This window comes from Cavia porcellus, unplaced genomic scaffold (genome assembly GCF_034190915.1).
Source record: "Cavia porcellus strain 051 isolate PalLab524CR breed Dunkin Hartley unplaced genomic scaffold, mCavPor4.1 scaffold_17, whole genome shotgun sequence".
In the NCBI taxonomy this organism is placed as follows: Eukaryota; Metazoa; Chordata; class Mammalia; order Rodentia; family Caviidae; genus Cavia; species Cavia porcellus.
The window spans coordinates 59167823-59194866 of NW_026947500.1; the positions used below are offsets into that span (position 1 = coordinate 59167823).

At 34.6% G+C, this 27044-nt stretch overlaps 1 non-coding gene and 1 pseudogene across 1 annotated transcript; both read left to right on the forward strand.

Moving 5' to 3' along the window:
* Positions 1 to 17616: 17616 nt before the first annotated feature.
* On the forward strand, positions 17617 to 18434 carry LOC134471225 (olfactory receptor 4C46-like; annotated as a pseudogene).
* A 3524-nt stretch (positions 18435 to 21958) lies between these two features.
* Positions 21959 to 22099, forward strand: LOC111756258 (small nucleolar RNA SNORA67). Its single transcript, XR_002790736.1, has one exon. It is a non-coding gene; the product is annotated as a small nucleolar RNA SNORA67 (small nucleolar RNA).
* Positions 22100 to 27044: the final 4945 nt, after the last annotated feature.

Below are 27044 nucleotides of genomic sequence, written 5' to 3' on the forward strand. Positions count from 1 at the left end.
TTTATTGTTCTTTTATTTGTGTAATGTTGGCATTTTGAGTTGTTGTTTCATGATACCATCTTATTTTTAAGAAATCTTTCATTTAGTGATCACCAGTCACAATTATGTCTTTGAGGTCTGGAAGTCTATCTTGAATGTCATTTGTGCAATTCTGTCAGTTTTCAATGGAATTTATAATTTCCTGGATATCCATTTGAATGTTTTTCTTGCATTCTTTTTCTTATATGGTCAATTTGAGCTTTTCATCATTTCACTATGCTCCTCTATTTTTTGTTTCTATGCCTTCACTTGATATTCTAAATAACTGCATCATTAAGTTTTTCATTCCTTTTTTTTGCATCAGAGATTTTGTTTTTCATCTGATATTCTGTAACCTCATAGATTTGTTTGCTTAATTACTATCTTTTCAGAAGTTTCAGGTTTCTGTCTCCCATTGTCGTCTATGTTATTGTCTCCTGTACTTCTAGATGACTAGAGATCTGAGATTTAATTTAGTTTTTCACCTTGTCATTTCACCTCTTTATTTATATCTTGATCTTTATAATCCTACTAGACTCAACCATCCCTTGCATGTGTATTAACCAAGATTCTACTGTGCGGCTGTCTTTCACCCAGTTGCTGACCCCACGGTTGATAGGAGGGACCAATCATCTGAATTTCTCCTGTGAGATCATTTGGGAGAGTCCTGGATTCTTCTTGGGCTAACCTCCCTGAGAGTTTTAATGTGTACTAATCCTTAGTTCATATTGTTACTACTGTTTCAGTCATTTGCAGACTTCCTGATCCACCTATCTATTAGATAGACCCCACCCATGCCCTCACTGTCCTTGGGGATCTTGCAAGACATTCAAGTTCCTCTGTGTGGTTTCAGGCCCCACTGGTACTCTCTCAGGTTCACATGGTGTTTTCTGGTTGGAGGGAGGGCTGCTCTCTTGCTGGCCCACTAAGAACTTCCTGGTGTGGAGAGGACTAACCCTTACTTTTGCCTGCCCACCAAGGTCCTCTGGTTGGAGGATAGGGGTTCCTAAGTCTCCGGTCCACCTGCTAAGAACTCTTGGTTGTGGGAGGGCTTGATCACTCTCATGGGCCCTCTGAAATCTTCTAGGTTAAGTGAGAGCCCACTTGGAACACTTAGACCCTCCTAGGTCCTCCAGGCAGGCAAAGGGCTCACTGAGATTCAATCCAGCTACTGAATTCCTGTAGGTAGGGCAAGAGTTTACTGAGTCTACTGCTGGGTCACTGAAGTCCTCAGGGTGGAAGAAGAGCTTGCCTCAACTCTCACCAGCTACTGAGCTCCTCTGGGTGGAAGAGAGGCGTCTAACTCATTTTATTTGTATATTAATCTGTTGATGAATTGCATGTATGACTGACCTCCAAATTTTTCCTAGTATGAGCTGTGTTGCTATGAGTATGGGTATGCAAATATCACTGTACTATGCTGTCTTTAATTCTTTGAAGAAGATATCTAGAAAAAAAGAGGGATCAAACTGAATTTCTAGTTTAGTTTCTTGAGAGAATTCCGTGATGATTTCTTTAGTAGTTGTAAGAGGTTATATTCACACCAGTATTGTAGATGGTGGCTGTTCCCCCAACGACTTTTTCAGTAGTTTGTACTATCTACATTCTTGATGATAGGTACTCTTTCTGGATTGTCAGTATTTTAATTTGAATTTCTTTGATGGCCATAGATGTAGACATTTTTCATGTATTTATTGTCTTTTGTACCTTTTGTTCTGAGAAATGTTTATTTATTTCAGTAATCTATTTTGAGATTGAATCCTATTTTGGGGGAGATGAATAATGTTTTTCTGAGTTTTCTATATTATGGTTATACTTATATATACCAGTAATTCTGTAGCTTATGTCTTCATTATATTGGTTGTTGAATTTTCTGTGTAGAGTCTGTGTAATTTCATATGACCTCATTTGCCATTAAAAAGAAATATAAACTTCTATGATGCGTCATTCAAGATCTGTGGCCAGGAGGAACACTTATTTTACAAGTATTTTTTAATGGAAATGTTGGTATCTGCCTAGGAAGAGTTGTTACACTGATATTTTTTGATGGAGAAAATATTTTCTTCTATTTACATCAGTAGTTTCTTGTCTTTCTATCATTCCAAATTCCCTCCTCAGAATATTCATATCTCTATACTTCAACCAAAATGCACAAACAAGCTGCTATTGCACTTCTACTTTCTTTTGTTATGAGTTCCATGTAGTCAAGAAATTATGGCCTCTTGGTTCAATTTATTTTATTGTATTCATTATTTGGAATTATCATTCATAGATTGATTCTTTTTCATTATATTTATGTTTTTTTTACAGTACTAGTTTTTGAATCTAGGGCCTTCACTGAGCTAGGGCCCCAGCCTTTTTAATTCTTATTTTGAGTCAAGATCTAAATTGCCCAAGTTACATTCCAACTTGCATTCTTTTTTCTACAGCACCGGAAAACCAGCATTATCAGCAGTACTGGTATAATTTCAGACACTCAACAAAAGAACTTCATGTTTTTAAACAGTATTGTAGCTTTACAATGGATAATCAATTGTAAGTAATATTTTTAAATTATTTTTAAAAAATTGCAATGTCAGTACTAATAATCTTAATGCATTCATGAGTTTTAAAATATGGAATCATTTAAACATCATAACAGTTCCAACAAGGACATTACTTTCTATTTCAAAATGAAAAAAAGTAAAACAATGATACAAAACTTCAAAGCAAAATAATGGCAGATTATTAATGGTTAATATATGGTACACTGCTATCTTTAAATTAGTTGTTTAGATCATAAGACATAGATGATCAAATAATGAAAGCATAAACAATTTGTTCTGATGAACTATGAGATGTTAGTATTATCTATCTATCTATCTATCTATCTATCTATCTATCTATCTAATCTATCTATGCCTTCTTTTCTTTCTTCTTTCTCCTGTCCCAATTGTTCTTTCATTTTGAGTAGTTTCATTTTGTTTAGTTTCACACCATCTATTGTACACTTTTCATCTTATTTACTCTTAAAACATGTGTTTTTTACACCAGGGAGATAATATGCTATTTGAATATATGAGTCTAATTTAGTTCACTTATGTGTATGATATCAACTTGCATCCATTTGCCTTTAAAAGCTTCAAGATCATTTTTCTTTATACCTGAGTAATGCTCCATTACATGAAAATATCACATCAGATTTTTTTTTTCAACTCACATTTGAAGGGCATTTAATTTGTTTTAAGTATTTAGATGTTGCAAATTGTGCTGCTATAAACGTGGGTCACATTATTTCACTGTGTCATGCTTTTCTCAGTTAGTATCAGAAAATATCCAGAAGGGGAACAACTGGGATAAATGGAACCTTCAATCCTACTCTATTGAGAAATCTCCACACTAATTTCCACAGTGGGTGTACAAGTCTATATTCCCATCAACATTAGAGAAGAATTCCTTTATCTGCACAGCCCCTCCGTCGTTTTTTATTGGTTGATTTCTTACTGTTTTTATCACTGTAGCTTTGTAGTGTAATTTCATGTCAGGGATTGAGAGGCCTCCTGCCTTGCTGTTGTCACCCAGAATTACCTTTGCTGTTTCTTCTCTTTCCAAATGAATTTTAGTAAATTTTTCCTAGTTCTATAAGTTATGGTAGTGTTATTTTGATGGGGATTGCATTAAATATGAGTAAAACTTTGGGAGTGTGGCCATTTTCAAAATATTGATTCTTCCTATCTGTGAGGAAATTATATTTTTTCACATTCTTATATCCTCTTACAGAATAGTATAAATTTTAGATACACATCTTTTTCAACTTTTGTATGATTGATTCCTAAGTATTTCATTTTTTGGATGCTACTGTGAGATGCATTATTTTCATTCTCTCTCTCTCTCTCTCTCTCTCTCTCTCTCTCTCTCTCTCAGTGAGTTATTGTGTGTGTCCATGAATACAATTGATTTTTGAGTGTTGATATTTTATCCAGCTATGCTGCTGAATATACTTATTAACTCTTGTCATATTTTAAAGGAGAATTTGGTGACTTTTATGCAGAATGTCATCTGCTAGTAGTTACAATTTTAATTCTTCTTTGCCTATCTTTTTTCCTTAATTTATGTCTTGACCAATTTCCTGGGTAATGTTTTCAGCATTATATTGGATAGAAAGGTGCTAGTTAACAGCTATGTCTTGTTCCTGATTTTAAAGTGAATGTCTTCATTTTTGATCCATTGAGTATGATGTTGGTGATTGGTAAGTCATAAGATGGTTTTTTCTCAGATTGAAAGTATCTATACTGATTTTCTATGTGATTTTTATCATGAATGAATGTTGGATTATATCAAAATATTTTTCTGCATCTATTGAGATAACTGTGTGATTTTTTTGGCTCTTTTGTGGTGCATTACATTTACTGATTTGTGTATGTTGAAACATCCATGCATAAATGGGATGAATCCCACTTGGTTATGAAGTACAATCATCATGATGAAGTGCTGAATTCTGTTTCCTAATATTTTACTGAGGATATTTACACCTATTTTCATTAGGAAGATTGATTTACAGTTTTCCTTTTTTATTATTTAACTAGAGAAAAACAAAACAAAACAGTGAAAAGGTACAAGTGATACAGCATTTCAAGAAAAAAATATACAGTAAGAAATCACTAGTAATAGATGACATAGTATCATCTTAGAAATAGTTGTTCAAATTAAAAAAATTAAAGCATTAAACAGTGAGATTGCAAACAGTTCTGTTCAATGATCCAACAAAAGATTACTAATATGGTTTTCTATCTTATCTTACACACATAAATATACATGCAGTTATATCCTTTAAATCACTTTCTTTTCCTCTGTTTTTTACAATAACAATTAGACATTTTGGGTTTTATTACCCTCACAGTTCTTATTACTTTTTTTTTGAAGAGAAAAAAAATCAAATGTGACAAAGCAAAATAGTCAGTTAGAACAGAAGGATGATCATAGTACATGATGTAAAAACAGAATACCAGGTGATTAATAATGGTTACCATTAAGCCTCTTGCTATCTTACAAAGAGTAGCCTATATCATAATGTATGACAGAATTGAACAAAACAGTACAGAACAAGAACAATAAAACCAGAATACTGGAAACCTTACAGGAATTGGAAAGAAGATAATAGTTTAACCATATGGGAATCATAGTAAATATTATTGCCTTCAAAGTAGTTGCCTATACCCTCAAACTTGATACTATCAAAACAAAACAGAATAGAGTAAAATTAGTCAAAACAAGATGGGGAGAGCAATACATGGGTTCAAATCAAGTTAATAGGAAATCAAAAAAAGTTACTATAACTTATCCTGCTATTTTTTAATTTAATTTTCCATTAATTAAAAATACAATAAGAAAAAAATAATTTGAAAAAAAAGGGGAGATTCAGATAAAAGAAGACATAACAACAGAACAACACAGGTCAGAACAGAACAATTTAAGCATCATAGTGTTTCACCACTAGATAACCTGACATAATAGTAGTTACCATAGTATCTCTTTCCTTGAAATATTTGAGTATAACTTCATAAACCATAGCATCAAACATATCAAAACAGTGTGAAACCATTCAAGAGAATGAAAGTATTACAAGGTATTTATAACCAGCTAACAGAAAATGAACAACAGTTTCTATATTATCTCTTTGCCTATAAAAATTTTGTTTATACTCCCACCTCTTATTAAAAAGTTTCTGCATGTCAAAAGAAATCTGCAGCATAGTGAAATGAAAACCCACAAACTGCGAAAAGATTTTAGTGAACTCTCTCTCAGACAAGGGACTTTTGTCTAAAACATAGAAAGAATTTTAAAAATTCAGACCCCAAAATTCAAAGATCCAATCCAACAATGGGCATCTGAGTGAATATAAACTTCTCAGATGAAGAAATACAAATGGCAAATAAATACATGAAAAAATGTTCATCATCATTGGTCTTTAGAGAAATGCAAATTAAAACCACAATGAGATACCATCTCACTCCTGAAAGAATGTCCAGGATCAAGAAAACCACCAAGAACAAATGCTGGAGAGGCTGTGGGGAAAAAGGAACTCTCATACACTGTTGGTAGGAGTGTGGACTGTACAACCATTGTGGTGGTCAGTCTGGAGATTTCTCAAAAAGCTGGAATTGGAAGTCCCATTTGCTCCAGCTATTCCACTTCTAGGCATATTCCCAGAAGAACTGAAAGCATCATGCCATAGTGATATATGTGCACCTATGTTTATAGCAGCACAAATTGTAATCGCCAGATCTTGGAAACAACCCAAGTGTCCATCAAATGAGGAATGGATAAAAAAGTTGTGCTATTTCTATACAATGGAGTATTATTCAGCTATAAAGAAGGATCACATTGAGATATTTATCAATAAATGGGCGCAGTTTGAGACCATACTCATAAGTGAAATAAATCAATCTTGCATGTGTGAATACCGAATAGTTTCCCTAATGTAAGTAATGATTCAAATATATAAAAGTATGTGGTAATCATGAGAGATCCCTGTTATGTGTCCTTGAAGCCTTATAAAGTTTTCACTTATTAATTTGAATGACTTTATTCTGGACTGCTTGATATTATTGCCTGTGATGAAATGAACAGCTATTTTGAAGAAAATAAGTCATCATAATAGCTAGTGCTGATTTACTATCATCTTGTTTTGAAGCCCCAGCAAACTATGGCTCTTCTGTCTCCATTGGTTTTATCATGATGTATCTTGCTGGATTTTATTATATGTGATAGTATAAACAAAAATTGTTATAGGCAAAGAGATAATTTAGAAACCATTGTTCATTTTTTGTTAGCTGGTTATAAATACCTACAATGCTTTTACCCACTTGAATGGTTTTACACTGACTTGATATATTTGAACCTATATTATATTAAGTTATTTTCAAATATTTCAAGGAAAAAGACACTACGGTAACTACTATTAAGTTGGGTTATTTGGTGGTGAAATACTAGGTTGCTGAAACTGTTATGCTTTGACCTGTATTGTTATGTTGTTATGTCCTTTTTTATCTCTATCTCTCCCTTATTCATTAAAATTTATTTAGTTATTTTTTATGATTTTTTTTAATTAAGGGGAAAATATAGCAGGATATATTATAGTAACATTTTCCCATTCCTATTAACTTGATTGGAAGTCATGTAATACTCCCACTATCTTGTTTCGACTGATTATACTCTGTTCCATTCAAGTTTAAGGGTATAGACAACTACTTTGAAGGCCATAAGATTCACTATGATATCCATTCTGCTTTGACTATTATCTTCTTTGGAAGTCCTGTAATGTTTACAAGGTTTAGGTTTTATTGGTCTTGTTCTCTACTGTTTTTTTCAACTTTATAATACCTAATAAGATAGACAATTCTTTCTAAGGAAGCAAGAGGCATTATGGTAACCATTGTTGATAACCTTGTACTCTGATTTTACATCATGTGCTATGTCAATCCTTGGTTTTGACTGACGACTTTGTTTTGCCATAATTTACTTTATTTTCTTCCAAAAAAAGTAATAAGAACCAAGGAGTAATAAAACCCAAAATGCGTAAATTGTGTTGTAAAAAAGAGAGGGAAAAAGTGCTCTAAAGGATACAACTGCAAGTGTGTTTAGGGGTGTTAAATAGATGACAATATTAATGTTTTTGGTTGGATCATTGGCACAACTGTTTACAGTCTCACTATTTGAATATCCACTTTGTATGCTTTGATATTGTGACTTGAGCAACTATCCCTAAGATGATAATGTGTAATCTATTAACTGGCGATTTCTTACTTTTTTTGTAGTTCTGTCTTACTTGTACCCTTACACTGCTTTGTTTTGCTTTGCTTTTTCTCTTTTTCCTTTTAAATAAAATTTAAAAAAAAAACGAACAGAAAGAACTGAGTAAAATATAGATCAATGGAAAATCTTCAGTTATATTGATGGAAACACAAATTAGAACAGATATGATGAAGTACATGCAATTTCCTCAAAACATAAAAAGTAAAATATAAGAATACTGCTAAAGGAGGAAGAAATCCAAATCCCACATAAATATTTAAAGCAAATGAAAATAATGTGTGTGAGGCATCTGAAATTCTGTTTTATTTGAGTACTATTCACTACAGCTAAGAAACAGAAAAACTCTATGTGTGCTCAGACTAGTGAATAAAGAAAATGTGGAGTTTATACATATAGAATATTACTCAAATTTTAAATATAAAATCCTTTCATTTTTAACAATATGGATCAAAAGGATTTTGAAAATTTCATCATAGACAAATAACAAATATTGGAAGAGGTGAATGCTTTAGCTGACTTAAACATGCAGTGTGTGCATATATTAAGATATAACATGGTATACGATTAATACAGGTTTTAAAATGTACAAAGCAAAATGAATGCACACTTTTTAAAATATATAACCCATTGCATACAAGTCCATGGAAAGATTTTAGCATCACATCATAAATGGGCCAGTGCATCTCACCTAATTGAAGAAGCTTTTGCCCCTAAAGTCCGAGAGAACTCCCAAAGTGCCTTCCTTTCTTGGTTATCCAATCAGTCAGATGCAACATCTTATCATCCACCTTAATAAAAATAGTGCTGTATGGGTACATGGGATTTAGCTCAATGGCATAAGCACATGTCTGATAAGTGCAAGGTCATGTGTTTGATCCCCAATACCACCAAAAAATTTAAAAACTACTCAATTTTCCAAGTCCATGGATGCCAGGGAATTTCATTGGTTTAGAAGGCTCTTAAATTAATTTTAACTGAACATAATATCCATTGTCTGCTATGTAAATATTTTATCACCCATGTCCAAGTTGTATCTAACTTTTACCTACTCGATCCAGTCAATATAATGCCATACATATAATGGGCATATGATACCTTGTGAAAGAGGAAAAAAACTGATAAAGATCCATGAGAATTGAATTGAGACTCCAGGCAGATATATATGCAAGTTAGGACATTAATGATGCTCTCCTGCCCTTGTCAACTGAAAAAAATAGCTTTCTGTGAGTCTAATAGGTAGGTATGGAGAAAAAGATATTTGCCAAATCCATAGCAGCATACCGGGGACCAGTGTGTTAATCTACTCAAGCAGGAAAGCTGTATGTGGTAGACAAGCAGTAGTTGCTGTCACTATTTCATTAACTTTATGGTATTCCACTATTCCAAGATACATAGATCTTCAAGACAGACCAAATAAGAGTATTAAGTGAGAATGTAATGGGAACTTCAGTCTTTGCATTTTCAAAACTATGACGGCACCTATCGTTTCTGCAGTCATACCAGGGATGCAGGATTGTTTTGGTTTATTATTTTCCCATTCATAAGTAACTCTAATGGCTTCTACTTAGCCTTTCCCACAAAAAGAGTGTTGTGTTACTTACATTTGCTCATTGTTGAGAAAAATACGTGGTGCCAAAAGTCAGGGAAGGAAAAGTTTTTTCTTACAGGTTGGAGATTTCAGTCTATACTCAGCTAGCTCCAAGCAGCAGGTTGGCATAGTGGGCCAGCCATTCATGGCTGCTGCAAACAGCAAAAGTGAACTCAAAAGAGTGATACATATTTTCCTACTATACATCTGTAACTGCTTCACCCTTAGGCAGGTAGAACCCTTATATTGCCAATCCCAGCATTAGATAACTAGAGTGAGCCATACCGATGTTACATGAATCCTGGTGGGGGAGGAGGAAAGCATTATATAATCTATAACAAGTGCTCATACCATGGGTTAGAAATCCATTATTGTAGAACTAAGACTACACATTCTAGCTATAGATACAGAAAACAGTAACTTGCTGGATCTACTAGGAGTCATATCTTGGGTAAATTTCATTCATCACCTAATCTCTTTAGGACTTGTATTTTACCTGCACGGACACAATGATACTTCACATCTTCTAGAATCATTGCGGGTTCAGAATCAATGTTTATTTCTCTCTAAAAGGTGTAATTATGTCCTTTGACACAGTGTATGTTTACCATAAGTCTCTTTATAAAAAGATGGGCAAAATAATTAACAGTGTAAATCAGTGTCTCATGGTCCTTTCTGAAGGAGTTCCAGCCTCCCTGTCACTCAGTTGGCTCTGGAGAAGCCATGAGTCTCTGATGTTTTGATGTTGCTCTCCATCACAGTAGATATATTTACCTTTCTTTTAGTGACTGAAAACTTCACTGTTCCTCTGACACTCTAAGATCCAGGTATACTAACTGCATTTAAATTTCCCATTTTGTGACATTTTCCAACATAATCCTCAGCAACCAAAAAGACCACTGATAGTGACCTTTAAGAATGCTAGTGCTCTTTTCATAGTCTGTTTCTTAATATACTGGTGAAAGGCACATTTTCTGTGACATTTTAGTGTGGATGATTATGTTTTACCTGGCAAATTCTCTCAAATGTTCCCACTTCTCTGAGACTTTTATAAATTTATAAATAGCCAAAAAATTGATACTAACCATTTCTAGTGCATTCACATGTGGACTTTTTTGATCAATATTTTAAGCATCCAACCAAAGAAAGCATTAAAACTCTTTTAACTGTGAGATGTGACAATAAATCTTGTTTGGGCCCTACTTAATGGGCCCATATCAAGGAACTCAGCTTATCTATGTTTATGTTTCTTCCTCTTTGTTTGACACTCTTAATATCCACTCACATAGTAGTTCCTCAAACTTCAGTATGGAAGAATTAGGCAACTTAAAAAATTCTTTTCAAGAGTAGTAGCTCCTCAAGGGTCAAGCTGTGTATCTCCACATTTGGAACCTCATAGACTTGAGCCTGATTATAGGACTATACACAAAGTTTGGGGTAATATGTTGGATCTGAGTAGGGTCTTACTTGAGAACTTCATCAGGATAGTTCTTTACTGTTTCTATAGTCAACAAAGGAATAATCATTAGAGATGTAGCTGCAGAAGTCAACATCACAAGGCAGGAGGATGGGAATGCAGGAGGATGGGAATGTTTCTACCACTGAGCATGGAAGCGTCCCTCCATGAGGGAAACTGCCTCATCAGAATTTAGAGATTTAGGGGGCTGGGGATTTAGCTCAGCGGCACAAGCGCCTGCCTTGCAAGCAGGCAGTCGTGAGTTTGATCCCTGGTACCGGTAAAAAGGAAAAAGACAAAAAGACAAAAAAAAAAAAAAAAAAGAATTTAGAGATTTAATGTGCATAGCTTCAAGCTCAGCCCATATATCTCCATTCCAATGGTTTCTGATTGGAATCCTCACTTCAAGTGCAGAAATGCTTGGAAGTTCAGTGTTAATCGTGAACTGTTATTTAGCCACGTGCATAATGAGGACTTGTTTTTGGTTTTTGGTAATGTTATCTGTATATCTAAAGAAAAGATGATTGTCTTACAGAAGACACTTAGAAATCATTGGATTGTTGATGAATGTCTGGAGCTGAGAATCTGGATCTTTGATTATTTGTCCTTTATTATTTTTGTCCTTTATTATTTTTTATGCTCTTGGAAATCTTTACATGTCTATGTGCATCACTGTTTACTATTATTATATTGTCCAAAAGTGCTAAGCTAAATAAGACAACGATATCATTTTCGACTCTTCCAAAAATATTAAAAAGTAACTTTAGTGACTGAATAAATTCCTTTCATCTCACAAGTGGTGAGTTAAGTTAATTAAATTAGTGTATTTTCCTATTACTTAATTAGATCACAACATGATGTTTTAGTCACCCCTACATTGTCAGGAAGAGAAATGATAAAAAATTTAGGTCTTAAAGACCTAAAATTTTTATTAGCTAGTGTGATCTAGAGGGATAGAATGAAAAAGAAACATGCAGAATCATTCATGGACATGAGAGTAGCTTTAAGGGATCAGAGCAGAATACTATCATGATCATTTGTGGAACCAGAGATGAAATATTCTAGAATTCCTCTGTGTGCATTAGGCTCACAGGATTTAATAGCAATTCATTAAAAGAAGATGGAGACCATGAACTAACAGAATTAGTAGTACAAATGCCTTAACTATCATTTATATATTTCCTTCCTTCTTTTGTCTTTTATCCATCCCAATTATTCTTTCTATCTGAGCAACTATTTTGAAGATAACAATATGCAGTACAGTGACTATTGTTAATTTCTTATCATCTTGTTTTGAAATCCTATATCATTTTTGTTTTCCTCTAATCTCTTTAAAATAAAGAAAATAAAAACAAAACTTTACAGCTTACATACACAACCCCAAAATGGAAATCAAAAAGAAAGAGGCATAAAAACTCAGCATTGGTCCAAGACTGAAGACCTGAAAACTCTTTATAGAATTATAGGTGCTATTCTGTACTAGAATACTGAATTTTGAGACTAATGTGGAAAGTTGGTGGCCTTCTTCATTAAAAGGCAAATTTTGACATTCTCTCTATGGTTTTATTCCATCCAAGTTGCATGCCTATTGGATGGTGTCACACTCATCTGGAATGAATATTCCTTCCTCACTTTGATGGCCTATATGGGAGTCATCAGCATACATACCCAACACCAGAAATTCTAGGTGTATCTTAATCCATTGAAGTAGACACATGACTAATTGTTGCACCAATTAAACAGAACAGAAATTCCAGGTATAAACATTTCCCAGCCTACTGGCTTTTTAAAGTGTTATGAACACTCATTCAAGTGAGTCATCTTCAAGAATGGTCATGGTATACTGAATATTGGATACTGAATATTCTCTCATATGTTACAAAAATTAGTTGTAAATGTATTGGAGATATAGATGTTAGACCTAAAACTGTAATATTACTGAAAAAAAGAGAGGAAGTGTTTCAGAGCACAGGGATAGAAAAGAAATTTTAGATAAAACTTGCAAAAATAGGGAACTAAGACAATATTACACAAATGAAATTACAGAAAATAGCTTTTTCTTAAGAAAATAACAGACAGTGTACAGAATGGGAGAAAATACTTGCAAACTAACCAGAGAAATGTATTTATGTCTAAAAAGCAGTTAAAGTAAAGAATATATAAGGAACTAAAAATTCCATAAGATAACAAATGTATAAATAGACAATAGGGATTATTTTAAGTGGACAAAAGATTCAATTAAACATTTCTCAGTAAAGGATAAACAAATGAACAAGAAGTTTATAAAAATACTTCACATCACTAATTATCAAGACAATAAAAATCAAAATCTCATTGAAAAACTAGCTTCCCTCAGAAAGAATGGCAATTTTGAAAAATACAAAAGATGACAAGTGATGATGACAAGGTGAAGAAAAGACCACAATGGGATCCTGTTTGCAGGAATGTGACTTGGTACCATTGTTACAAAAATCTGTGTGGTTGTTCTTCAAATGTTACAAAGCATACTATCATGTGTTTCAGCAAGCCCTTTCTGGGGTATATGCTAAAAGAGAAAAGAAGCCATCACACTGAAAAAAAAATTATGCACTATTATGCTTGCTTCAACATCATTCATAAAAAGTCATCTTTGAAGGACTTTTTGTATTTATTTGTAGTAGCATTTGAAAACAACCTACCAGCTCTACCTGATTTCAGCCTTTTAATCTTAAATTAACACATCTTACTTATACAAGACCATGACATCTATTGTGCTTTTTTTGCTCTTACACATGCTGGGCTTTGATCATATCATCCTCAGTACCAACTTTCCTCCATCTCCTTCCTTCCATTTGCCTCTTATTCCTAACCTTAATAGTCTCCTTTCTATGACAGTATCATCACTACATTTTAGATGCAATGTATGAAAGAAAACATGTGACTCTTCATGAATCTGGCTTATTTTCAACAACAGGATTATCTCTAGTTTCATCTATAGTCCCACAAATTCAGTGATCTTATTTTCTTCAAGACTGAATAATATTCATTATATATATATATATATATATATATATATATATTACATTATTATCTTTCATTTATCCATTGATGATCAGTTAGACCTATGACTTGGCTTCTGTAAATGGTTTGTGATAAAAATGAGTTCACAGGTACACTAATACTCAGGTCACAAACTGTTTTGTATCCAAGCCATTCAATTGATGAACAAAAACATTCAACAATATTTTGCTCCTGTTAAAAAACAATTAGGTTACAAGGATGATGACATCATCTTCCCCGTACAAATGCACATGAAGCCATCATCAAAATCATAATGCAAATTAAATTTGTCAACTAACATACCACTGTATTTCTAAATTATGATTTGTTGATTCATTTGAGCATATGCTGATGAGTTGTATAGCTGAATGAAATGGTGTCTTTTTGTTCAGTTTTTAAAGAAGCATCTATATCAGTGATGGGGAAACCTTTACAGCTTTCTTGAAATGATAACAAATGGTGTGGCAGGAAGTCACAGGCTTGCCACCACAGATCTACAGCTTCACAAACTGGTTGTAATAATTTATATTTCCACTCATAGTGTGTAATGGGTGACTTTTCCTCAGCATTTATTTTTATTTTTATTAATTAATTAAGTAATTAATCTATTTGTTAAAGGGGGTCAAATTTATGACCTCACTCTTGCAAGGCAGGTGCTTATGGGGATGAGCTAAATGATCAGCCCAATATTCATTATTTCTTTGTGTACTTGATGATGGCCATTTGACTCAGATTAAACTATGTTTCAAAGCAGTCTTGCTTTGCAATTTCATGATGTCTAAGTATATATAGTGGCCATGATATTACCTTCTCTTTAGAAGGGGAAATAAAGAAGACTCTGTCGGTGTCACTTCTCAGTTTATTGACAGGATTACTTGTTGTTTTTGTGTTAAGTTTCTTATGTCCTTTAGCAAAAAAAATAAAGACTTATAGTCTGTTATACATTTTGCATAGTGGGCAAGATGTCAAAGAAATTTAAATGTCTACTGACAGATGATGGATAAAAATAAGTTATATAAACATATAGATTATTTAGCCTTAAAAATTGAAGAAAATCTATTCATAAGCAACATGGAATTGCCATGGAGAACATTACACTAAAAAAAAAAAAAAACAGACCACATAGAAGTGTAAATTAGGCATGATACCTTTTGTAGAATACATCTACATAACAGTAAAACATAGACTCAGAGAGTCTATGGTGATGTTCTTGACCTGGAAAAGGGGGGTGATGAAAAGTGAGTCAGAGAGGGGGAAGTTTTGTATCCACATGGCAAGTAAGCTGGAGAGATTTATATACCATACCATCACATCAAGTCTATATGAATACTGCAGTGGATAGGTAAATTTTGTTGAGAATAATAGGTATTCTTCATATAAGAACAAAAATAGTAATAATAGTTATAATAGTAATGAAAATAAGAGCTCATTTTTAGCTGACTGAATAGGTAAATACAGGGATTTATTACATAGGTAGTGGTAACAATATCATGCATGTATACACATCTACAAACTGAAATATTAGATATTACATATAGAAACTTTTTGAAAACTTTTTGAAAGTTGATGGTACTTCTAAGAAGTAATTTAAAAATGAAATTGCAATACACATAGTTTTAGAAAATTACATATGTACATATTTATAAATTAAAAGCAAAGCAGAAGCTATGTATGAAATATGCCAACACCTAGATCTTCATAAGGAACTGTTACTAATCAAAGGCATATATAGAGACCTCACAAAAGCAATATATTAAAGGCTAATAATATATGTAAATGTAGACAACAACACCAGATAGTTTCAAATCAAAACCACAGTATTTTATCAGTATGGGAGAATAACTCGTGAACAACTTTGGAAGTATAAGAACCTTCGTTTTTGCTTAAATAGTTCTCCAACAGTGTTCTCCACTGACCACATAGGACCACAAGAGTTACTGCACAATGGTGCCTTCCTACTCCCACAACACTGTGAGAAATAGGGAAAGCAGCTTTCAAACTCAAGGATGTTTCATTCACTGTCATTCATTTTATTCCCTTACAGGTTGAGCTCTCCATGCAACCAACTGTGGATTTCCATAAGTGCTTTATTGTTGATAACTGTAGTTCACACATTCAGAGAAACATTCATCCTGAGTCCTCAAACAACTTGAAATTTTTTGCTTCAAACCTTGTGTCCTCTTCACTGCAGGACCAGAGTTACAAAATTAAGATCATTCTTCTAGAATATGTCAGAAGATTCTATTCTAAATTTGAACAACATTGTTTCAGCAAACCCTTTTAGGGTTCAGATAAATGAAGCTTTAGACTTACAATGGTACTTCCTAGTGTATTTGATACAGATTTTACAAATAATCTCTTGGCAATCACATGGACTTTCTTTCTATTTTCTATGAATTATTTCATAGTGGAAGGGTATTTTTATCCCAAGATGTTATTTTGAAGATGAAATTGTTTTCAAAATTGCCCAAACAGTATGGAAGTCATCTACGAGTATGGATATAAGTTTTTACTTTGCTATTTCTTATTTCACATCGTTATTTTTCAAATAGGGCAATCATTACATTTGTCAAATAAGTCATATGTATTGCATCCTCATTCCTAGTTCTTAAAAAAACTAGTAAATATAAGTAATCTAATTTCGTATGGAAAAATCTGAGACTTGAAGACTGTAAATAATTTGTGAGACTCATTTCTCTAATATCAGAAACAATTTTGTCAAGAACCGTTTAATTCACACACCAAGATTAATACTGCACATGAAAAAATTAAATGCATCTCACGTACACAAAAATACATATTAATATTAATGTAATGGTATTATACAACAATTTATAGATCCAATTAACTTTCAAAAAATTTTCATATATAATATCTAACATTTCATTATTTTAGAGATTTGTGTACATACATGACATTATCACCACTGACTAAATTCCTCTAGGTACCTATTTAAAGATCTAAAAAATAAACTACTGCTATCATTGCCTTTATAGCTATTATTATTCTTTTATTCTGTGAAGAATAACTCATTTAATATTAATATAATATGTTAATGGTAAATTCAAGCCCCAATATAGAGAGTTGTTTTGGGGGTCAACTGCTAAGAAATGTCCTGTGCTTCTGTATGTATAAGATGGTGAGGACTTCTTATGAGCTTTTGGCATAGTAAAATGGTTTTCTGTTTTATTGCTCAAACTGTCCATTCTACTTCTTTCTTGAATTCATGCATGGTATAGAGGTAAATATGTGCCGCAAACTAGGTTTTACGTCTTCACATAACTATCAACTCACTTAACAGTTGTGAATCAATATTGTCAATCAGACTTTTGATGTAATGATGTAGGTGTACAAAGTGACAGGAAATATACACAGGTAAAGGCTATTTCAAATGGAAGAATAAGGATCTAATCTTAACCTCCTGATTCTCCTCAGTCTTAAACCAGTATGATTAACCACTTTGACAAGTGTTTTTCAAACAATCTCAGCAGAAATTGGATATAAAAAATGAGCTAAGAAACAGGGGAAGATTTATTTTCTTTATCCTTGAGAACTGAAATATAACATTACCTTTCTATAAAACACGACAAAGTTCCATTTGAATAACTGAGTATTATAATAATCACTATACTCTTAATAAACAAGACTGTATTACCTTAGATTGCTGTATCAGGACATTATGGGGTATATAGGTTAAGGTGAAAATTTTTAAGGAAACCCTATGTTCTTGCTCATCTACATCAGCTCTACAGTAGGAAATGTGTTAATACTTATCACCATCATTATCAGCCCATTACAGAAATCTCTCATGTACTTTTTCTTGGCCCGTCTCTCCGTTATTGATCCCTGATACCCCTTAGTCAATAACCCAAAAGTGATTCGAGATTCACTGCAAGAAAAGATGCATGTCTGACTCAAGTCTTTGCAGAAAATTTTACTGCTGGTGCTGAGGTCATCCTGCTGACTGTGATGGCCTATGGCCACTACATGACCATCTGCAAGCCCTTGAACTATGTAACCATCGTGAACTGAAGAGTGTGTGGCCTGCTAGTGGGAGTGTCCTAGAAGGGAGGCTTTCTTCATGCAACCATATAGATCCTTTTTATCTTGCCACTTCCTTTCTGTGGCCCAAATAACACTGACCGTTTTATGTGAGATCTGAATCCTCTGCTAAAGCTGGCCTGCACTGACACCAACATTCTGGAGTTTTTCGTGGCTACCAACAGTGGCTTCTTCTGTATGTTAAATCTGCTTCTCCTCATCTCCTATATGTCCATTTTGTTCTCCTTGAATAACCACAGTGTGGAGGGGAAGCAGAAAGCCCTCTCCACTTGTGCTTCCCATATCACAGTGGCTGTCTTGTTCTATGTGCCATGCATATTTGTGTACATGAGACCTACAACTACTCTACTGATTGACAAAGCAATTGCTGTTTACTATACCATGATAAATCTTTTCATCTATTCTTTGAGAAATGGTCAAATAAAAGATGCTATCAAGAGTTTTTTTGCTAGGCAATTTCTATCAGGTGACAAATAAATGTGGTTTAAACCTAATATTGATTTTAAAGATGAAAGTGTCAAATGGATGACTTTTTGAATTCTCTCCCAAGGGAATACTTACACAATGTAAAGAAATATACCGTCTTCATATGCTTTGCATTAATTTTGAAGAAAAAGCTTAGAATGTAAATCCCAGCATGATTTTTTTAATATTGGAAAAATTTTGCTCAGTCACAGATCAGATTTAATAACTTCATTTATGTAATTATATTCATACCTTTTCCTCTTTAAAAAATAAATTAAATAGCGGTAGTATCAGCTTATCTTAGTTAATTTTAAAGATAGGTTTTAGCTAATACTGTATGAAGGACCTTATAAGCCCATATCTTGTATGCTGGTTAACTACTTTAAAGATAATGATGCTCAGTGTATTAACTATTGTTTGTTCTCATTTGTCTTTTACTTTTGTTTTACTTTTTTCCCTAAAATAAAAAAAACAAAGGATAAATTATTACTATTAAGAAGTAATGCCCATAAAATTCAAAAAAGTTAAGCAATGTCATTATGCACATTTCCTTCTATAAATCACTGTGAGTTGGAAAGTTCTTAAAACAGACCTGCTGAGTTAGAAGTCACACTATGAGTGATTTTACAGACCACACATTCTACTCTCACAGTCATTAGACATGTAATGAAGGAATGAATAATCTGTCATTGTCATTATCAAGACAAGAATTTTAATGGCACATTGTATATGGTAGTATATTCTCTGTTAATAAAATCAAAAAACGTCCATTATTTTTCCTTGGGATGTTTATGTGAAATTTATGGTCATTTCTTTCCAGGAACACTGTCCGATCTATGATGGTTAAGCTTAATTACGAAGATGATTTACTTGAAAGTAAACCAGAGGATTAGAAAGAACACATTGGGGTGTGTTCTGGTGGATCATTGTGACCCAATCTTGAGAAACATGACCTGCTGCTTTTTCTTTACTTGTGTTCCTCTTCTCCACTTCCTTTGGTTATGAATTAAGTTGTACTATATCAGCATACAATCTGCCATTATAAGGATGAGCTGAATATTCTGAAACTATGAACAAAATAAATTCTTTCTGTTAAAATTGAACATGTAATGTAGTTTGAATGAATTGGAACAGAAAAGTGTGATCATTTATTTAATAATATCACACTACATGTTTTGGAAACAATTGAAACTCTTTTGCAGGACAAGTTTGGAAAGTATTGGAAATGGAGAGAGAAGCTCTAGAATGCTATAATACAAGCCAAATTAGTGATGCTACTCATAGATTAGATAATCAGAACATTGATAAAATGTGAACAATAAATGCCAAGATCAGCAGATTTAAGTTTAAGATAAGTATTGCATAAGCAGTTACACACTGCCAAAAATATCGATAATAAAATTAATAATCATACACTTGCATATTTCCCATATCTTATAGCCTTACAGAAGATTGAGAATTAAGGTAATGGACTGACATCACAAATAAATTTTAAGTCAGAATAAAATTCATTCTATGGCATATTTACCACTAGGTGCATTAAAACAGGTGTATAGTGGGAATTGGAGACCAAAAATTAAAGGACCGAAAACCAACTGTATAAAGTAGTGGCTAAGTGAAGCAAGGTTGCTAATGGGATGAGTGTCAGTAAAATCAAATCAAGTAATTTGTATAATAAAGATAAAAAGAGGCCATGACTGCTTATCTCAAAAATCATCAAAATCCCACTCATTACTTGAGGGAAAAATAATTCAAAGTTCCATTTGGAAGAGTTCCTGGGGTCCCTACATGAGAAGGACCTCCCAAGGAATTGGCCACCTAGAATTCTCACAAACTGATCAGATTCCCAGGCACTTAGTGTCCACTCTACTTTTGTCCACTGGGACCTGATTGTGACTCCAAAAAACAGCAAACTGGGGGGGGGGTCATCAAGAAGTGATGGTTTCACCAATATGCAGAATGCAAGCAGTATGGGTCAGATTTATGGGCTGTATCAAGTCTTCAGGAGAATGCCTGGGAGTTTAGTAAGGAGGTATTTGAAGATGCTGGGTATTAATCTATTTTACTTTATTACCATGCACCTTGGATGATACAAAAGGATTTGCATGCTTTAATATTTGTCAAGTTTGGCTTCCGTCTTGCTTTCAAAAAATAGGAATTCCTTCTGTGTCCCTACTATTTTCTATTTGAATGGGAGTGTCTACCCCATGTTACTGTTCCTTCAAATTACGTGACTTGATTTTATTTGTACAGAGTTTCACAGCTACGTGTTTGCATTGAGTCTTATAAGGACTTTGCCTTAGAGCTTTGAGGCTTAGAGGAAGGGAATATTATCCAACAAATATGAACACAAGATATCAGAGTTTACTATTAATATTTGGTCCCATTTCTTCACTAACATTTGCTTCTAAAATTAAAAATTCTGTATATACACTAATTTCTGGATTAAGTAATTTTCACTCAGTTTTCACTTTATGTTTTAATTCTCAAGTTCATTTTGGCCCAAAGATCAAAGGAAGTTTCCTGGAATATTGGTGTGAGTAAATAGACACCATAGTTGTTCATTCACAGAGTTTAGACTGAAAGATGAGCACCTCATTGGACACTAAATTATGGTGAGAGTAATTTGTAATAATAAGACTGAAGTAATGGAAGCAGGCAATACCTGCAGAGGACTAGTAATCATGTTAACTTTAATGACTGGCAGGTCAAGGGAAATAATGTAAATACTTTACTCATTACCAATGAGGTCATAAGGTTTAAATTAGAATGGTAACCCTAGCATCAGTTTGAGAAGTAAAATGAAGGATAAAGATGTACTCTGGAAAGGATTTTTTTTCTATCTTAATGGTAGTTTGGAGGCTTCAACTTAATTCCTGAGAGTGCGATTGACAGGGAGCAGTCACAGAATCCTGTTCAAATCTGCTTAAGGAGGCATGGGGTGCATCTGTGTTCCTGCTCTACATCAATTCACAGCCATGTTCTTCTTTGAACAAATTCACTAATGAAAACAGTAGATTCACTAAAGGAATTATCCAATCCCCTTAAGAGCACCTTAGAGACAGGTAAATCAATATCACATGAAGGTGAACCTATTTGGTCCCCTTTCCTCCAAATGTGTCCTCCTGTTCAATTTCCAAAATACAGTCTAAACCCTGGAGATTCTAAGTTTCCAGGTGGAAGCCAGTCTTCAGTTGAAACTACAATATTTCTTCCTCTGCTTTAGTCAGTTCCCCTCACTCTCCTCTCTCATATTTCATTTCCATGAGGACACCATTCTGAGACTGTGCATAGAGGCCATGACATGGGGAGACAAAAATAGCTCCTCAGATTGTTACAGCTTATAAAGGAAGTTGAGAATTTCAAGGCATGGCTTAGATCTGGATTACAGCATGATTGTTGGACGAATGAAGGAACTGAGATGATGGAACAGAGAATTATGAGTCTTTGCAAGTGATAAAGACATCTCCAACTCCAGTCAAACTGACTTGATGTAATTAAGTGGGTAAAACAAACCTGTAAAAGTTGGGACTCTTACCTATGGTGATTATCTCTCCAAAGGGCCCAAAAGTGCACCTTTCAGGAAAGTAGCAACGTGGAAGAAAATCTGGTATTCTGAGGTAACTGAGTGAAAGACAATGTTTGTTCCATTTACCTTTCTTTAGCTCCCTACAGGTAAAAAATATATTGGAACTCTTTTAATTTTAGAGACAAGCTACACTAACAGCTTCTCTTGTGAACAGTGTTATCAACATTCCAGCACAGATGCATGGTCACAGAAATTAGTGCTTTTAAATCTCATTCATGCATGCTGGTCTCTGGAGGTGAAGAAATGGTTTTGTTTTCACAAGAGAGGAAAGTAGCTGAGAATGGAAAATGCCTGGTGATGAATCAACCAGTGTAAAAATTTCCTTTCATGCTCTATCTTGTTCTTTGCTTTCACTGCACCCAAGATCCATGTACACATGAATAAGAGGAAACAGCATTTGGAGAAAAGATCTCACTATCTTCTTCAGAGATAGATTTCAAGGGTTTTGTTTGTTTGTTTTTATTTTTAATTTCCATCAAAATAAATTGATACCCAAGCTTCTCGGGGAGTGATAAGGGGGACAATCTTGCAGGTCCTTAACAATATATTGTCAGTTGTTAACAATAAATTATCCACTCTTATCAGATAGATCATGTATACATTTGCCTTTGGAAATACAGTGGTACTTCATGTCACAAATGCTTTTATTTGAGAACAGTTTGGCTCACACACAGAAGCATTTGGTAAAGTTTTGTTTTTGTTTTTAACTCTGCATCAGGTGACAAACATGATCATATCATCTTTTCCAGGTCCTGGAAGAAATCAAGTTCATAAATTGAGGCACCACTGTATAATAGTCTCCTCAGAGGCATTTGCTAACAATTCACAGCTCTACAGGGCAATGCTGATAATCCTTGCTATTCATTCCCAGAATATCTCTGCCTTTCTCTATCTGTAACTAAAACTGGGTGCGAAATGATACGCAAGTGCTATATTCTAAAGAAATACATGACTCCTCTAATTTATAGATAGAAACCCAGGTATATATGTGATGACACTTACTAAGGCTGAAGTATAGTGACAGAACAACATAAATTTAGCACAAGTGAAATTTGCTACGTTCATCAAGCAAAATTTCTGTGATGTTGCACTTCATGGAAAAATTCTGAGCGTTGACCATTTGGTAATAAAAAGGCAGTCTACAACAAATACACTAGAAATAATGAGCCTTCATGTGCCAAAATGTAAGTAAAGGAGTAAAAGTTAAAAATATTGGAATATTGGTGCAGTTTGTGGAGGTGTTGTTTTTCAGGAAGTTACAGAGAGCGAGACAGAGAGAGGCAGAGACAGAGACAGAGAGAGATTTTGTAGGTAGAGGAAGGCTGAGTAAAAGTACAAGATTCCCTCTGACAAGAACAAAGAAGTGTTAGGGCTATTGTTGCGCCTCCCGTGGGGGAGTTTGGAAAGTAGGCAAAATGACATAGTAACAGTTTATTGGAGGAACATTAGTATGTATGAAAAAGGAAGAGGGTTTTATTTAAGACTTAGGTTCAAAGGAGCAGAAAGTTGATGTAATGTTGTTTCTGGCATCTCTCAGCCTTGTTGGACCACTACGATGAAGACTCAGAGTTTTATGTGGGCAGAAACCCATCATCCTCATCTTTTGGTTGATAGTGAGTGACAGCTCTCTTAGACTGATGAGATATTTGGTGTGTTGGGGATGAGAATGAGGTTCGTACCCTTCTTATTATTCGGGATTTAGTATGGAGTGTAAATTGTGGTGCTATTTCTGCCAAAGTGCAGGAGCCTTTCTTCCATCTACATAGAAGAAAGGTAAATGCTTCTTGGCCTCAAACAAAGAAGTATCTGTGGAGTGGGCAGATGGGAACTGAGACAACTAATGTAATGTGAAGATGTTTATGAGTTCAGATTATTCACCTTAGGGACAGAGTAGGATAATAGATTCAAGAGAGGTTACCCAGTGAGAGATAGATTTAGAGGGCCAGAAATTTGGGCTTGACAGTTTGTTAGGCATTAAGAACTGATGGCCAACTTAATGCCAGCTGGATTACCTCAGCATGGCATTGAGTGAAGATGTTTTACCTGAGGAAAGTTGCAAGGATAAATAGGTGGAAAAGAAGGAGGCATTAAGGGTTGAGGCATTAATGCGTTGTTGCATGGAGGCACTGTGTGGAGGCACTGTCCTGAGCTCTGGATTTTTATCTGGACTCATGTGGGACATTGCTGTGGGATTTAGGCTCTTGACTAAATAGTCTATGTCTTTGGTGTTGTGGATAGATTACCTGCATTTTCCTGTGTTAATTCCTGGTGACCATTATAAAAATAATATAAGCTCCATGTCTTGATCCTAATTGTTCTCTGTGTACAACCCCTGACTGCAACAGAAATTGGTACCATGAGTGGGGACATTGCTGTTATGTTGCCTGGCCATGTGACTTAAAAGCCTTAAAAATTAATTTAAAAAGTTTTTGAGAGACTGGACAAAGAGACAGCCCCTATATGCTGTACTATTTTGGAGACTCTAGTTAATACCTGGAAGATCAAAGTACTGATAAAAATGCTGCCAATTAAGATGAAGCTTGGGAGGCTTCTGTTGGGAAAGACTGCAATGTCTGCTGGAGTCCAGGTACTATACTGTGCTTGGACTAAAAACTTTTGACCAGATCTATGTTAAAAATTTAGAGCAAAGAGCCAGTAAAATAATTTAAAACACTTGGCCAAAAAGAAAGCTCCGTTAAAAGACTGGGTTGTAAAGATAAAACATAAAACATGGTTGTTTAAAAGAATAAGACAATAAAAAATCAAAAGTACATTTAAATTAAAGGAGATCCTTATATTTTAGTCTTGCCATGCCATGTTAAAAGTTAATGAAAACCAAAGACTCTGAGTGTAATTGTTCCTTTAGTGTGATTTTAATGTTTTTATATCTTTGTAAACCACTTCATTTGTCAAAGTATTGTGTTTTAATATTAAACCTTGGTCACACTTTACATATTTTTTGATGCAGGAATTAAGTGCAAAACATTGTATATATGTAATTGTTCTATGAATGTAGGAAATATGTCACTAAGGACTATAATCAAAGAAAAGACATGTGGATATTAAGTTGACCAGGGGTGTATTGTTATGGATTAAGAACTAGTGGTCAACTTAATGCCAGCTAGATTACATCAGCATGGCATTGAGTGAAGATGTTTTACCAGAGGAATGTTGCCAGGATAAATAGGTGGAAAAGCAGGAGGCATTGACAGTTGAGGTGATAATGCCTTGTTGCACGGAGGTATTGTGGGTTTTCCTATCAGTTGCTCTTTGAGCTGTTGTTTTTCCTAGAGGAGCTCTGGTTCTCACATTGAGCATTGCTTTTTGGCTCTGGAGGGGAAGACTAGTGCCACTTGGTCTCTAAGATAAACTCATCATGCTGCTTGTTGGCATGTACCTCACTGTGCTTGTCATCATCGGAGCTCGGGGTCTCCATGTTGCTGAGGATGGCTGTGGTGCCTTTTAGGACAGCCCTGGTCTCTGTTGTAAGTGTGACTTCTTGGCTCCAGTGAAAAAACGCTCATCCCACTAACACAGCTCCTTCATCCTGCTGGCATAGATTTTCTGGCTTGCACCACTGAGCCCCGGGTCTTCCTGGCATGGATCCATAAAAGAGATTGGTGTGAGTCCTTACTGTGGTCTCTGTACTTCCATTTGGACTCATGGGAGGCGCTGTCCTGAGCTCTGGGATTTTATCTGGACTCATGTGAGACATTACTGTGGGATTTAGGCTCTTAACCAAATGTTCTATGTCTTTGGTATTGTGCGTAGATTTCCTGCATTTTCCCTGTGTTAACTCCTGGTGACCATTAAAAAATAATATTTTAAACTCCATGTATTGATCCTAATTGTTCTCTGTGTACAACCCTGACTACAATAGAGTTAGTCTGGAATAAAGAGATATTTAGAGTGACTTAATGGGCCATGCATAAATCCTGTTGAAAGGCAGTCAGAGCCAACAGTCAGAGAGGTAAGGAGCATTAAATATCTGAAGAGCAGTTTGTAGAAATTGGAAGTGATGTTAAGAAGTTGAGATACAGATAGCAAAACAGGGGTTGGATGAGACAATGAAGATGAGTGTAGGAGACTGGAAGACAGAGATTGCATTTTGGGAAGCAGTCTTTTGTGTAGTCAGGAACATCTTTATATTACTGTCAAGATAAAATCAGAATCCCCAATTTTGAGTTTTTGGGAGTAATGGGAATGATAGTGGATGAAAAACGGTAAAATTTAGAGTGTTATTACATCATGAAAAGTGGCTGAATTATGAGTAATTTTAGGTGAATATGATTATCAGTTTGTACAAAAATCATTTACTGATATCATGCCTAGTTTTTTATAACCTCAGTAGAGGTAATGGGAGGATTACATGTCATAGCAAGGTGGATAGAGAGTTTTCTGCACATAAATATAATGGTGAGTCATAAACTGTGACTTTACATTCAGTTCTTCCCAAGATATTTGTGGTGTATGTAAGGAACACCATAGGGCATGAAATATAAGAGTGCCATTTTTTTTTAGCTAGGATGCTGGGACAGGGACCAGTTGATCCTCCTTGTTTGGTGAGGTAGAAATTATAAACAGTATGATGGGATGGCTGTGATATTGTTGTGAGTGTGATAAAGGCCAAGATTATAAAGGATTTCATATTGAATTTTTTAAGAGGATTAGAGAATGTTTAAGAGGATTTGCTGAACTGGGTATTTTTGGTGAGACAAAGATGTGTGAGAGACAACAGCTGTGGTGACCACTCTTGAACTGAGGGTTGAGAATGAGAGGTGTTAAAGTTTTCAGTGATTTAATCTGTGTGATGTGGAGCCAGGAAGAAATTCTGGTGAGCTTGACTGTGTTGGTCTCATGAGGAGGACCAAGTGTTTTCTCTTCTACCTGGACTGTAGTTCTTTGTGTTTAGAGGATTTGACATGTATTAGATTTGCTTAAGCTATGGGATTTTCTGGTTTTGGGTTATTTACCAGTTGTGGGAGACAGAGGGGTTGATGTATTGTCATAGCAGGTGTCTCAGCATGAGAGAA